Below are 15,185 nucleotides of genomic sequence, written 5' to 3'. Positions count from 1 at the left end.
GGGTGAACGTCTTACGCTACGCTTGTCGTGCCGCTTGCAGTCATCCATTGTTATTGTTTATTCATTATTAAGTGCTTAATTACTAATTATAGTGTTTTTAATATAATAATCTTTGAATAATTTTAATTCAATTTGTCAAAACTTAATTTACGAAGATGTTTAAATAGACATGTAATTTAAACTAAGTTTCATGTTGACATGCCAATCGACTAGTTATCAATTGTATGTTGTTCTTACAAAATATGGTTATAAATAGCACATAAAATTACGCTTAAAATGATTAATATTCTTGGCCTTTCTAGAATATTAGGAAAAAGACTTTTTTTTGGAGAAATAACCTAAAATTAAAATTATGGGCTCGCATGTTGAATCTTTCTTCGTCCAGGATCATAAAGTAAGTATTCAGTAACCTATATATACATATATATATGAATGTTTGTGCAAGAATTTTCTATTTTACTCCTTACGATGTTTACGCTATATAATCATAAGGCATAGAGGTCAGCTACGAAAGGATTTTACGGAATTTTTCCAGAAAGGGGGTTGTGAGGTCGTAAAGCTTCGTAAAGCGGGCAGAAAACTGTTGGGTATTTGAAAATGTACCTATTATATTCTAATCAACTCGGAAGAAATTTTTCTTATCTTTAAAATTCGAGAGCCGTCTCCACGTAAAGTGAACAGCGTTCGTTACCGCAACTCGCTGAGGTAAGCAAGAGTGTTGTTTTGTTCAGTCCTCAGTCGTCATTACGTACCTTCAGCTCATTACTGCCAACAGATCACTCCCTTAATTTGTGCATTTCCGATCCAAAGATATTCAAATTTCGACTCTAATGACGCACGGGAAATGTTAATAAAATGTTAATGCGGCGAAAGCGGTTGTCTCCGATCGCAATAAGTGACAGATTTGCTTGACAGACAGAGCTCGTTTGCTGCTGTATGAATAAGTCACGATCGGTTTTTTGTCTGCCCTATTATTTATAGGGTTTTAGTTTGCCCGAGGCTCCGCCGGCATATTTTGCTATTTTTACGTTTTGATGCCTCGATTCATCAAATGCATCTGAAACCGTACTGAGCTTCGTTAGGGATATTCTAGTACTTTCTATACGTTAGCTTGTATTCATCTAGAATGCTCTTTTGGCGATATGGGGAATTTCAAACGTGAGATCCCGTACAACTGTTGCATTAGTATATGTTTTATTGTAATACTTTGGGAATGTTTCCAGCTTTTTTAATAACTTATATAACATAACTCAAATTAAACTTTCATGGGCAAATGTTTAAATTAGTTAGCTTACATAAATGCTTTCGTCTGAGTATGACGAATACGCTTTTAAAAAATGGTGAATAAACTAACACTTGACTTGTAGGTTTTACCAACTAATATCGTCACTTAATACCAAGGGGGCTTCAATAAAACGTGTTTATCATATACATTTGTTCAAGCGCAAAATACTTCTAATACTTGACACAAGATGGGATTAGGCACGCTGTAATTTACAAAGACATCGATAGATGGTACTGGCGTTCGATTTTTTTGCACTGCTATTTACCGCAGAAATAGAAGAATAGAAACCCGACAGATATGAAAGATTCTTCAAATAATCATATAGTGCAGTTGCTTACTTTTTAGTATGCAAGCGTTATCGCATTTAGGTTTTCGGAAGCGAAATTATTAAAATGTATTAATTAAAATTTTCACGATGACTAGCACGATTCACCACCGAACAAATTTGAAGATATTGTCCTACGAAAATATGAATAACAAAATTAGACGAATTGGTAGAGTCATTTTCGTGGGGTACGTTCGAAAACATTTCGTAGTATATTCTATTTTACGAGTATTTTGAAGATAATTAAGAATAAAATCTATGATAGGAAACACCGAAACGTGTACAATCTAAATAAGGAGTTTTACTGAGCCAGACGTTCTCCGTAATACTGGTCTGGATCATGTAGGTAGGGTCCGCGGTTTGAATTATTCATTATAATCAATGCACTTAAGCCCCTGTTTAATTCTGCCTACGCAGAAATTAATGCAAAAAAAGGCAATTTTTTTAATCGAGTCGTGATATTGTTGCCAAGAATTATTGTTTAATAAGTTCATCGATCTTTGGGAGCTATCTATCAGTTGATATTATGCCTTCTTTGGTAATAGATGTACAAATCCGTTGTTAATAATACATAGAGAAGGTGCTAACACACTACACATGATCTTCAACAAAATTGACTAACTTTGTTTTGCTAAAAACGATGGCCTTTTTACTCACTTCAATTTCTTCCATTCCTATATACATATTTTTACGAATATAATTGTTATAACATATATATATAAATAGCAAGAGAGAGGCAGAAAGAGAGCAATTTAAACCTCTTTAACAAGAAAACTTGAACGAGACTCACCAAGCTTTATTTAACGTTTCTGTTTATTTTATTAAATTTTATTGTATTTTTTATTGTATGCTTTTTACAAATTGTGTAATGGCTGACTTAACGCCTTATAGGTATTCTGTAATAGTCAATTCAAGGTAGTGCTGAGATAAGAAGTTGATAGATATGTTAAGATAATACAAAATTACAATAATATTAAAATCATTTTCCCTATTTAAAGCAAAAAATATTTATTCATAAAATACGCCCGTTGAATGGTGATTTTATAGTAAAACCGTGTTAAATAATTTCACCAAAAAGGTTTACATTATTTATTAATGGCCAAAGCCAACTGGCCGTTTAAAAATAAACTGTTATTATTTCGAAATGAATCAAAGGCAGATGTTTGTACGAATGGGAGGTGTAAGTAGATAGGCTCCATTGTTTCCCGCTTCATTCCCGCGCCGATTGCATATGACGTTTTTTGGTTTTGAACTTAATTATTGACAAAATAGCGAAAAAGTGTCGGGTCGTCAATGCACGTTCGACAATCGCCGACACGGATCCAAGTTTGATATTATTAAAACTAAAGTAACAAATATGCTAAATGTTCATCTAATGGCCATAAACTATTTCGTCAATTTTTACGATAACAAACATGAACAAATCCTATTTTTAAGTTAGCTCCTCCGACTATATCTTATGTAATAAGTATAATAGTTTTAAATAATTCTGAAGTTTATAAACATGCAGAATGAACAGCGTTTACGCTTGTTAACGGTTATCGATATAATATTTTTATATTGCAACGATAAGACTAAGTATACATATCTATATTTGAAAAGGAAAACCGCTAATAGCGTTTTTGCTGAGAATTCGGGTTATCTGTAATCAATGTATGTAATTTTTTTCAATAAATACATCGCTGTCTTAAAACATACTAAAAAGTTTCATATACAACTGAAACAAATGCAAGCACTCGATGGCATTACAGATTTGTTAAAATTGATAAAGATAAGTGTATCACTGAATATGAAATCGATAGTCAAATGTAAAAAGCACTACAGCACTTCGATATTAAAACTCATTTTTATGTAAATAGTAATAGGATTGACGAAAATTTTATTATATTTTGAAGTTATAAAAATGTGAATCGACAGTGAAGCTACCGGAGTATAAACATGATCGTACGCAAATGAATGATTGTTATTTTATTTTCCGATTTCCCGCTGCGGTGCGGCCGCGGCGACTGTCCAAGAATTAATAACTGCTCGCCGGGTTCGAAACCGCGCCAATCTGCGCCCTCTTCGTCCGTGCGGCGTTTTTGTGAACTTTTTTTCTATTCAGCGCCGATAGTTTTTTGCGGTCGATGACCATTTCCCGCTTTATGTTACAGCGTTCGGAAAATTTTAATGGGCCCCGACAACCGAGGCCCCGCTCTGAAGTGATCTACGTATACAGTCGCTGTCGAACAATTATGTTCTATATACTTTTTATAATCCATATGTTGACTTGTTAACTAAACAAATTTTAACACCGAAAGACTTCTATACAGCAGATAACAGGCGTTCTGAAGAACGACACGATCAAAGATTTAAACTACCAGGGTAACGTCATCAGAAATAACGGATCCTGTAAGAAAAGAACAAAAAGACGTATAGATATTATAAAAAAAACGTCATAGCTATACAAAATATAAAAAGATCACAACATCACGAATAATACCAGAATAAAACTAGTTGGTTACTTAGTTTTTTTTTCCATTTTCAGCCACGGACCAGAAACTAGAACCTAGAAGAATGCCTATAAAGATCGTAAAAATGTTTTTGAGATGAGATACTGCTGAAAAATACTTCAAATTTCGAGGACCGCATTCTGTACCGAGTCTATTTTACGCGCTCTTAAAAGTTCGATGCGTTGTAGTCCTAACAGTTGGTCGGACCAAGACCGCTCGTTATTTAAGACTAAAATTCATGCTACTTTCCATGATGCCAAAAATGCGAACATGGCGCAGCATTTTGAAAACTATGATAGCTTCTAGTCCAGTGGATGATGACAAAGGTGCGAGAACGAGGATGTTACTCCGAGTATTATACCAGTGTTTCCCAACGTGTGGCCAATGCCAAACATGGAGCAATTTGATTATCAAGGGAGTAATTCAAAAGTAGACTCGACACGAGTTTAACCTTCTTGTTTTTATATAAAAATGATATATGTTACATAGGGGGGGGGGGGGGCGTATTTTGGAAAGGGTAAAGTGAGGTATGGCACAAAAAAGTTTAGAAAATACTACTTATATGATTGACAGTGTTTACAGGACAAAATTAAGATAAAATAATGGTTTAATCATATCGTTACGGCAGTTTTTTTTCGTCATAAAGTTATTTATATCAAGATCGATATAATTGTCAAAATACTACTATCAGATTCTATTGTGCCTTAAAGGTGAGCAAGGCGTTCATCAGTTCAAGTAAGTAGTATACCCGGCACATTACTAGGTGACAACAGCAAGAATTTTATAAAACAAAATGCTGTGTAGTTGTTCTGCTCGCCAGCAAGCTTAACTATAGAAAATAAAAATAAAATGTAATAAGTCTTTATTGCTGTTTACAATTTTACATATATCAAATAATTTACAGATGGTTTATCGTCTTTATATAGTACTAAGTTGGTCTTAGTTACTAGTTGTTTGTATAAAAATTTCATCGGCTATCGGTTTTTCATTTGACAGCTTGTACTTCGACAAAGGCCTCTCCTAAACTTTTCCACGTTCCTCTTCCCTTTTTCATACATTTTGAACCAACCACTTTTGTTGTCGTCTTCCCATCTTTTCAACTGTCTCCCTTTCTTTATTTTTCTGTTCCTGGGATTCCAATTTTTTATAAATTTAGTCCATTTTTCCTAAGTCTGGAATGAAAAAAAAAACAGTTTGAAATAGGTGTCAATAAATAATAACGATAATTTTCTTATAATAATACAGTGTGACCTTAACTGTGTCGTCTGTCCATCTAGTGGTTGATATACCTATGCGGCGTCTACGGGCCCGTGGTCGCCTCCCAAGAACCTTTCGGCCCCAACGGAAACGTCACCGGACGTTAGCAGTGCAGTATTATCATGGCTTATGCCTCTTCCAAAGGTTGCCTCGAAGTGAAATAAACCTTGGTTTTGTTGATGTTTTTTTTTTAATTGTTCAAACTGTATTAAGGATATTTAGAAACTACAAAATCAGTCCAAATTTGTCGAGGGGTCTTCTTAGATTAAGGCTAGGTTAGAACCTTTGTAGTTTTGAAAGGTAATATTATGGTAGAGCTTTATTTGAATATATTTTTCACATAAGGTGTAACTGTGAAAGATCCTGTGTGAATAAATCAATAAATTTTATAAACTACGACAATCTTATTATCGAAATATAACTAATTAACATGTTTTTTGTTCATATGATTGAGCTTTGATAATCATTAAAGTTCAATAAATAACATAAGTAGTAACGAAAGTTTTGAAAAACATTCCCATATTTGTCTCGTAGATTGATTTTAAGGTTATAAATACTTTTTGCTCTTATATATTATATTGTTAGTACATATTATTTCTACATATTAAAAACAATGTTTTTATTTCAGCTAAAGTGAAAATATGGCTACGAACTATACGTCGAATATCATAATTACGACGTCCACAAATGGAATCGGAATGAGGATTGAAATAAACAATAGGTACATTTCGATAAAATACTAATCGAATCTTTGAGTAGCCGTCACTGCTCTCAGATGCATTTCCAATGTTTGTCACTTAACAGCGAACTAACCCCACGTAGGTAAATGAATTTATACGATCGCGGGATGCCATTTACTAATGCTCCTGCCGCGATATCCGGCCGCCATAACGCGGTATCCGGTCGTCCTTTGTCCATTTAGCATCTGTTTACATCTGATTTGTTATCTGTGGATCATAGGGCTGTTAAAACTGTTTTTATTTTATTTTTCATTTAGACACTCCTTTTTAAAATTGTTGTACATACTTAAAATAACTTAAAATTTATTTAAAAATTTGGATTGACAGTTATCTACTATTTGTTCACATAGCAATTTTTATATCTGATTTGTTGTCTGTTCCTAAAGCTTTTAATAAAAAACTGTGTGTGTGATTTTTTTTTAATTAAGACGCCTTTAAAATCCATACGGTAAATTATCCAGCATTTGCCCATCTAGTATCCTTTGGCATCTGATTTGTTCCATATGAATCCTACTGTTATTATACAGAATATTCTTTTAAGTTTGAAACGCTCACATTAATATTTATATTAATCGCCATTAATTTTTTTTTAAATTTTTTATGGGAATTATCAGGTCTTTGTTTTTTGTGCATCGTAAAGCTGTTATAAATACTGTGTCTTTTGAATTTAGATTTTATCGTTTATATTTTAAGTTTTTTTTTTTTTTTTTAATTTTGGAATGATAGTTTTAATGAACCTGGAATGACAAACAATAAACAAATTTAAATTGCCTTACCAATTAATCCAATAACTTATAATTACTTTAATAATTTATAATTGGATGCTGCTTAAAGCTATTCATAAAATAAATCGGATTTTGAATTGTTTTTTATTTTCTACAATATATCTTACCAAAATTGAGCTATTATAAATTTTTCAGTCTAGGTTACTTATAGATTGAGTGTGTTAGTTATTTATCTTTTAATGTTATTTGCGCTAAGCTTTGTAAGGATTTTAAAATCTTGTAAAGATCTCTGTGATTGATCTCTCTCTGTATGGTTCATTTGTTAGCAAAAAGTTTTTATACCTATTTTCAATTACACAGTATAAATTTTAGTATACACTTTTGATTCTAGGATATGCCAGTTTGACCGCGATGATTTATTTTGCCGTTTTTGATAACCAGTAGCAAAGTATATCGGGACTAGAACCCGTGAACTACGCAATCACTAAGTAATATATCTGATCATTATAGATGCCACTGGATATTCTTCAATAAAAATAAAAAAATTGTATGTTGTTCTGTTTATAAAAAAAATATTTGAAAAAGGAATCGAAGCCCATAACGTTGTTCTCACAATCAACAGTCAGTCGTGTTTTCGTTACGGCGAAAATTCAATTTATCCGTCTCGATGTCCAATTGTCGCTTCGCGGTTTATTAATGCGATACAAAGTTTAATTTTTAATGGATATTGTTAGTACGCCACGGTCTTTCCGCGGATAATTTGACCGGTGACAATATTGAACGCTATCCGAACTTTTCCGATGTTCATTTATGTCAAAGTGTCAATGCATTATATTAGTGGTAGAATCAACTATAGCGACAATCGAGTTTAAACTCTCTCTGTACTACCACACCGTTTATTTTTAAATAATTTTTTAATGTTGCAATGTTATGATTTTAATAATTCATATTTTAAATATGAAAGTAAGATTAAATATTATTCGTTAAGGTGCTTTGATAATTCAAAGGTATATATATATATATATCTGCTGAATAAGAATTTTAGTTGCGAAAACATTTATGAATTGTTTAATAAATTATTTTAAAGTTTCGATTTCTGATTAAAAAAACGATTCACTATTTTGAGCTTAAAATATTGATATTCTGTTCGGGTTCAAATATTTTTTATTTACGGAAGGTCGCGGTTCCCTTGTATTTACAGATTAGACGGGCTTGTGGAGGCAGGGCGCGGAGAGAGTTTAGCTTAGGCTTCGTTTTAGGTATCTAAGGTTGAAAGCTCTCTCGGCGGCCTTGGCTTAGGCCATTATATATTACTTTCACCACCATATTGGATTTTATATTTCAAGTAGGTTACCAAAAATTAGCAAAGTTGCTCAGTTCCGGAACAAACATACAGAGATAACATTGAACAAGAAATCCTCACATCCTGTCGCTGTATTATAGTAAAGTTGATATGTGGCAATGACCTGTAGGAGTGGTCGTAGTACTGTAGCTTCTTGTTCTTCGGTAGCTTCTTGTTCGTCGGTTGCTTCTATGTTCGTCGGTTGTATCTTGTTCTTCAGTAGCTTTTTGATGAGCGCGGAGACTCTCAACAGCGCGATGCAGATTTACGTTGCGTCTACTGTGGCGCCATCTGTCATTTATCCGCCGCGATGCGATTGTCGGTCACGTGGGTAAGACCTTGGTGTTTGAGTGGCGCGCGATATACACGCCACAGACCAATCATTTCACCACAATTGCACTCGTAAGACGTACACTCCTTGAAATAGGTATCCTAAAATGTATTTATATTGAACCGTTGATGCTCCACAAACTAATACAACCCTAGAATTTGGATGTGAGATGAGTAGTTACAAGAGTGTTTTGGGCTTGCCACTAAAAAATCCAGATTTTGATAGAAATTCTAAAAAATGTATGATACGCTAATGAATGAAATTTGTTGTTTCTGTTGATATATGGGTATTGCATAGACATATCTGTCATTGACATAAGCGTCTATACATTACGTGCTTTGTTAAAGTTAAAATCCGATTACTTAGTAAAAAGTGACTGAAATTTTTGGACGATCTTTCTCTTATGAATTTTGTGTTTTATACTTCTAGTTACCTCTGCTGGTACGTTTACCTTAGTTTATCTTTAGATATCAACGAAGAAATATTTGAAAGAACTTACGTGTGTGATATCTTTTGAAAAATATTAATTTAAATAAATAATTAAATTCGGAAAATTATTTGAAAATTTAAATACAACAATTATATTATATATTATAAAAGTTAAATAATTCTTCTTATGAAGATATATAAGGTAACATTAAGTAATTGAAATTGTTTGAATATTTGAAATAAACTGCAAAACATTTTTATGAGTATCCGTAGGAAATATTCTTAGTAATAGACTTTTTGTTGATAACTGCCAACTAACAAAAATGTTTTTTATGCGTTTACTTTTTACACAATCAAGCCTTAGGTGGAGCTTGGAACGAGTAGTTGTCTAAGTTGACATTTCGCTTACCTAATATGAAGATTATTGCGCATTGTAATGTGCATTCATAGTGTTAACATTCGAGTCATAAAAATGATCTGATCTTGAATTTAGCTAGAAATTTTTAACAAGAAAATAGTAATACATTGTTTGCACGATACTGCAGTTAAGTTTAAAAACAATACGGAGGGGTTTCGATGACAGAATTCTTGAATTTCAAACAGAAAAAAATATGTAATATATTTAAGATAATTGTTATTGACTTAAGTTAATAGAAAAATAGATTAAAATATATAAGATACGATATCCTTAGATGGCTGAACAGGAGACGAGACGCTATTAATCTTTTTTTTTTCTATTTACGATTGTTCAAATCAATCCGCAGAGATTTTATAGACGTACAGCTATAAGGTATATTTTTTATATTTATCTAAGTTTGGGAGTAACTTAAAAATTTTTTTCCGTAATGGAGTACCAATATACGACATAAAAAATATGAAAAATAGATCAAATAACGTTTTTTAGCATAAAAATATACAGTGTGATTAGTTTAAAAGCTTGTTAGGGTAGTAAATTTATAGCTCATTTATACGCTATACTACTACATTTACTGTTAATTAATATATGGTACTACCTATCCAAAAATCAACGGTTTCAGAAGTAGTAAAAAAGGTAAAGAAAAAATCGGTTTCAAAATCTACATATTAAAATTGATGATTGTTTTTTATCTGTTCATGCTGACTTTATATTGCTAGAAGCCATTGGCCTGCTGTATACCAATAAAAAAATAATGTAACATATTTAAACATTAAAGCTATTTGCTGACAAATGAGCAATACATTCTTGTTATGAATGCTTTCTTGCCTGCTCTTGACCACAAACTTGCATACTGAAAACCGTAGTTGTGGCCCAAGATGAAGTGCGCAGACTCCGTAGGTTCATTCACTCTGACCCTAAAGAGACCTGATGGAGAGGTCGTTCCATACTCGGGCTGTGCGGATCAAAAATGTTGGGTCGAAACGTTTGATACGCTTCCAAGGAAACTCCACAGCGTAAGGGTATTCCCACTCGTCCATAACATTTGCGTAAGGGTGGGACAGACTTCCTATTCGTCCAAAAAAGCTCTTTGAAAGCTTGTAAAGCAATAACCAATCACGCTGAATATTTAATACTAAAAATGTTTTTGCGTAAACTAAAATACTTTTTAATTCTGTCGATATCTGCGCAGTTAATGTCATCTTGTTTCAAATAAAATATTCAAACGAGTTGGGAACACGGGTAAATACGTTAATTTAGAACAAATTGCAAATGATCATATCTAAGTATATAGTTAAATCAAGTATATTTTTATAGAACATCTGCTGGTTTGAAGCTATACTATCTGTCGACTCTGGATTTCCTTGTTTATTTTTGTACCTAACATAACCAGTAACGATAACTCTAATATATTTACATGAAATATGTTTAGATGTTTTAATAAATAATACTGCCACACTCAGAGAATCAATTTTCTGACATTTTTTTTTTAAATTTAATGTTTATTTCATTATACATTGCATCAGAAAGAAAAAAATAAAGTTATATTATCATATAAAAAGTAGCAATAATGGTAGCTCAGCTAGAGAGAACTGAGACTTGTGATCATAGGTAGCGGGTTTATTTTCCGGTATATATAATTCACATTCTACATAATTATCACTTTGTGCATAAATTATATAGGATTGTAAGAAAATCAGCAGCATCCTCGGCATACCATAATACCACCCTGCGATCAGCAACCCGCGTGCAATATTTGGCGATTATGCAATATACCTCCATAGATATCTTTGGGAAAGGCTTATGTCTTAGTGTGGGCGTCTATGGTCTGAAACATCGATAAAGACAGTTTAAATTGTAACTAGTTCGTTATACGATACCTGAAAATGCAGTAAAAAACAAAGGCCGGTTTTATAACTCAAGGCATATTCTTACAGCTAACCATAGTATAGAAACAGAAATAAATAGTTTCGGATAGTTGACAAACATAGTATCAAATCGACAAGTACACACACACATACACATTTATAACTATATACATTTATAAACATGCATTTATTTATTTATATTAATAATATATAAATTTAAATACACAATTTTATATACATCATAAATACGTTGAAGAATGTCAATAATTTTTCTGAAAAGCAGCATAGGTCATCCAAAGGCCTACAATGTAGACAGGTGACATTATTAATGTCGTCTGCAGTCCGTTTTCTGTAGTCTTATTGGAAATCTCTCACTGAAGAAACACTCGGTTTCTGTTGGTTCACAATCGGAATTGTTGTGGTTGTTTAGACTAGAATATTACGGGGAGGAGTAGCCCGCTTATTGCTTGAGCGGTAGGTACTGTATTTAATGGAATCAGGCGTTACCTTGCGGAAGTCTATCATCCTAAGCAAGAAAAAGACCAATATTTAGCCACTTCCGCACATGCAGTGGTAGTCGTGCCACAAAGTGTACCGCCCGCCAGCAACCAGTCAACTTTGGCTCTGTGTTTGGCACTAATCGGTGTAACATAACTCTTGAAGATGCTCCGTGGAGGGGTGAAACACGTGTTGTGTGATTTGACGGTGGCAGTTGTGTAATTTGCATTATTTGCCGCATACGCATTTGTTAGCGGGCTGGCAGGCGGTCCACTTTGTGGCACGACTACCACTGCATGTGCGGAAGTGGCTAAATATTGGTCTTTTTCTTGCTCCGGTAGGTACTGCTCATTGGTGTCGGATTCATATGGCTATGTGGCTAATTTTAGGCGTTAGATGTGTTTGTTTGTTTATCAGGCGTTCAGCGTGGCACGGATAGGGGTATATGATCGTCACTGGTCTCGAAAGTGGACCACATGATGGGTGATCGCGCGGTTAGGAGTGACTGTTAGAGGTAGCTAGCTGCAACCTGCTAGTTACCGCAGCCAGGTGTAGTTTACGCTAGATCCCGTGATGGGAATCGAGAAGCGAGAGTGCGTACAGCTTTGGTAACATATCTGGAAGACACTGGAGCTTGGTTATCTTTAAAGCGTCCTTCAGGTTCGGGAGTGAGCCTTACAATTACATCACCTGCTTGGAGAGTCAGGTGCCATGGGGCACGGGAACTTATCTTAAAGAGTACTGCTGTCAGAACAAGTTGGAGGCAAGACCTAACGTAACTAGGTACTTTGGACGGGTATATTGTACCCAATGGTATAATATAATGGTTGGAAATTTTTAGGACAGTATAATTTACAAATTAGAGAAAGGTTAAAGAAAGGGATTTCCTATTGAAAATATATAGGGATGGCCCATGTACAGCTGTGGACGACCCACAGCTATAAGGGGGTGAACTATATAGTAAAATCACTATGAATTTGTGCTGATTTATTGTGAAATGAGGATGTTGTACTCAGTTTATAACATTAGGGGGCTATATCCAGTAGTGGACTGAAATAATGGTTATGTTAATTATATTCAACAAATAAAGTAAATAAAATCATAAACTTTGAAGTATAAAACATATCATTTATATTATCTAGTTCGTATTTGCCTGTGAGAGAATATAAAAATATTAATTTTTTCTTTTGTTTTTAGGTTTACTGTACATGTATGTAATTATAACATATTTGAAATTCGTTAAGTGATGTAAATAAAACGGAATACCGAAGTAAACACACACAAAGCTCTCGTCTTCTAACAATATTAGTATCCAGCAACAAGGGCCGCGGGCAACTGGGGCGGCATATCTACGTAGAAGTATTAAGTCCATGATTAGCATACGTAATTACTGTAGCCTTATCGTTCGCTTAATTGCCACCGTAATGAATCAGTAGAGTACTGACGGTATCATTGCAGGTTTGCTGCAACAGATATTAATGCATCCACGGCTAATGCAGCCAATGTGCCCGGCCTGGAATGTGGCGACTTTTAATCGTTTTATAACATTTTTAATGTCACAAGAAAATGATACGGTTCACATGTTTTGTATTAGGTACACACGATGTGCAAAACTAGACAAGGGTTAGTTATCATTTTTTCTACGGAATTCCGGAATGAATGTCTTCTTTCAGAATATATCGTTTTGTTTATTCAAACATAGGTTAAAAAGGCTTTATTAGTCTCAGACTATACGTCATCTTTTAAAAAAAAACCTTCGGCTGAAATAATAACGAAGTTGAAGCATCTTCAGCGTTTTATCATCATCATTTAAACATAGCACATAATATGCAGGATTAATAAGTCTACACCATAGATTTCTGCATCCAGCGTGTTGCGACGATTCTTACAAGGTAGTATGTCAACCTTGTGAGAGAATGCTGTTGACATGTTCTTAACGTTGTTCCCCTAACATATTTCCAATAGACCCAGTTGAAAACTGCCCAATTTCAGGGTCTTCCAATGACTTTTACAAGGTTGACTGTCCACTTAGTAAGTGGACATCGTACGCTGCGTTTACCGGTCCGTGGTCTACCACCACCCGATGGTCATCAGCGTTTGGCCACCTCAAATCTTATAAAACTTCAAAAGGCGATAGAAAAATCATGTGATATTAAAAAAAATGATGATATATTTTTTTGTGAAAATGAAGAATTTTTTTTGCACTATCCACTTCAGATCAAGTCAAATTCTACACAAATTAAAATCAAATTGAGCTTTCCTGTAATGAGATCTTTCAACTTAAAATATATTGCCACTAGTTATCTATAAATTTAGTCCTAATATTGAGAACATCGTTAGATAATTTATTTGTTTCTGTACGTATTAACCTGTACAAGTTTTCTACTATTTAGTATACGAACTTGATGTTTACCATTGTAGTTTATATTTCGCATATAGTGCACTAGGAATCGTGAAACAATTTTAGTTACTGAAATGAAGCTACAAGAAACTAAGTTGTTTTTTTGTGATAACTTTTACCACTTAAATTTCTTTTCTTTCTTTTTGTTATTCCGCCATTCACTCGTAATGGTAAGTCCGCTTTTTGTACTTCTTTTTTGTACATAATAAGTTCAATAGTACTCATTTTCTGCCAGGATTTACTCCAATCTGGTCTTCTTTGATACGTTTTCCAGTATATGTTAAAGGTTCGTTGCACGATATACATACGTTGATCGATATACATCTTGTGTGAAGTATGTATACAAATTTGCATCAATTTGAAATAGTATTTCAGTTTAGATATATAGAGTTTCATGATTATATTCATTAATAGAGTTTCATGTTTGTCAGCGACTTCAGCGCCTGCAGTCGTATCCTGGGCTGTTTATTATTTATGATTAAAATGAATAACAGTTGAATTTTTAACAAAATGTATTCCCGTATCGTCGCCGAGCTTAGCGTATGCTATTTCGATATCATATCAACTATTTAGGTAATAGCAATTTAGATGTGTCTGCTTTTACTCAAAATACCGGTGAACCATTAAATTCATTATCATATTAGAATTAGAAAAGCATAATTCTGTCGGTGTCAAGCGCCGCCGCAGTTGCACGTTAGGCCGGTTTTACGCGGAGCGATTTCTGTCACATTCATTGTGAATGCAGATTTAGTACAGTATAAACACGAATTTAATGATAAGTTTCTTTGTTACGTTAATTATTCCTATTTTAGTTATATTATAGTTGTGTAGATGCATATATACATATATGTATTTTTGTATATATATATTTATGTGTATTGTAATGTATGTACTTGTACGTATGTATACCTAAAACAAAATCTTTTCCTTCACGGCTCTCATCTTCATCCAAAGGTAGTCTGGTAGAGATCGCGTCTAACGAAAAAACCGCCTCTTGTACCTTTACATAAATCGTTTATTTTTTTAGTCTATCTATGATGTACAATAAACTGTAAATAAATTAATATAGTTGAAATA

This window comes from Battus philenor, unplaced genomic scaffold, assembly GCF_028537555.1.
Source record: "Battus philenor isolate CCGP_79_NKW_IND1 unplaced genomic scaffold, ilBatPhil1.0.hap1 SCAF_13, whole genome shotgun sequence".
Classification (NCBI taxonomy): Eukaryota; Metazoa; Arthropoda; class Insecta; order Lepidoptera; family Papilionidae; genus Battus; species Battus philenor.
Note: the sequence above shows the minus strand (reverse complement) of the source record.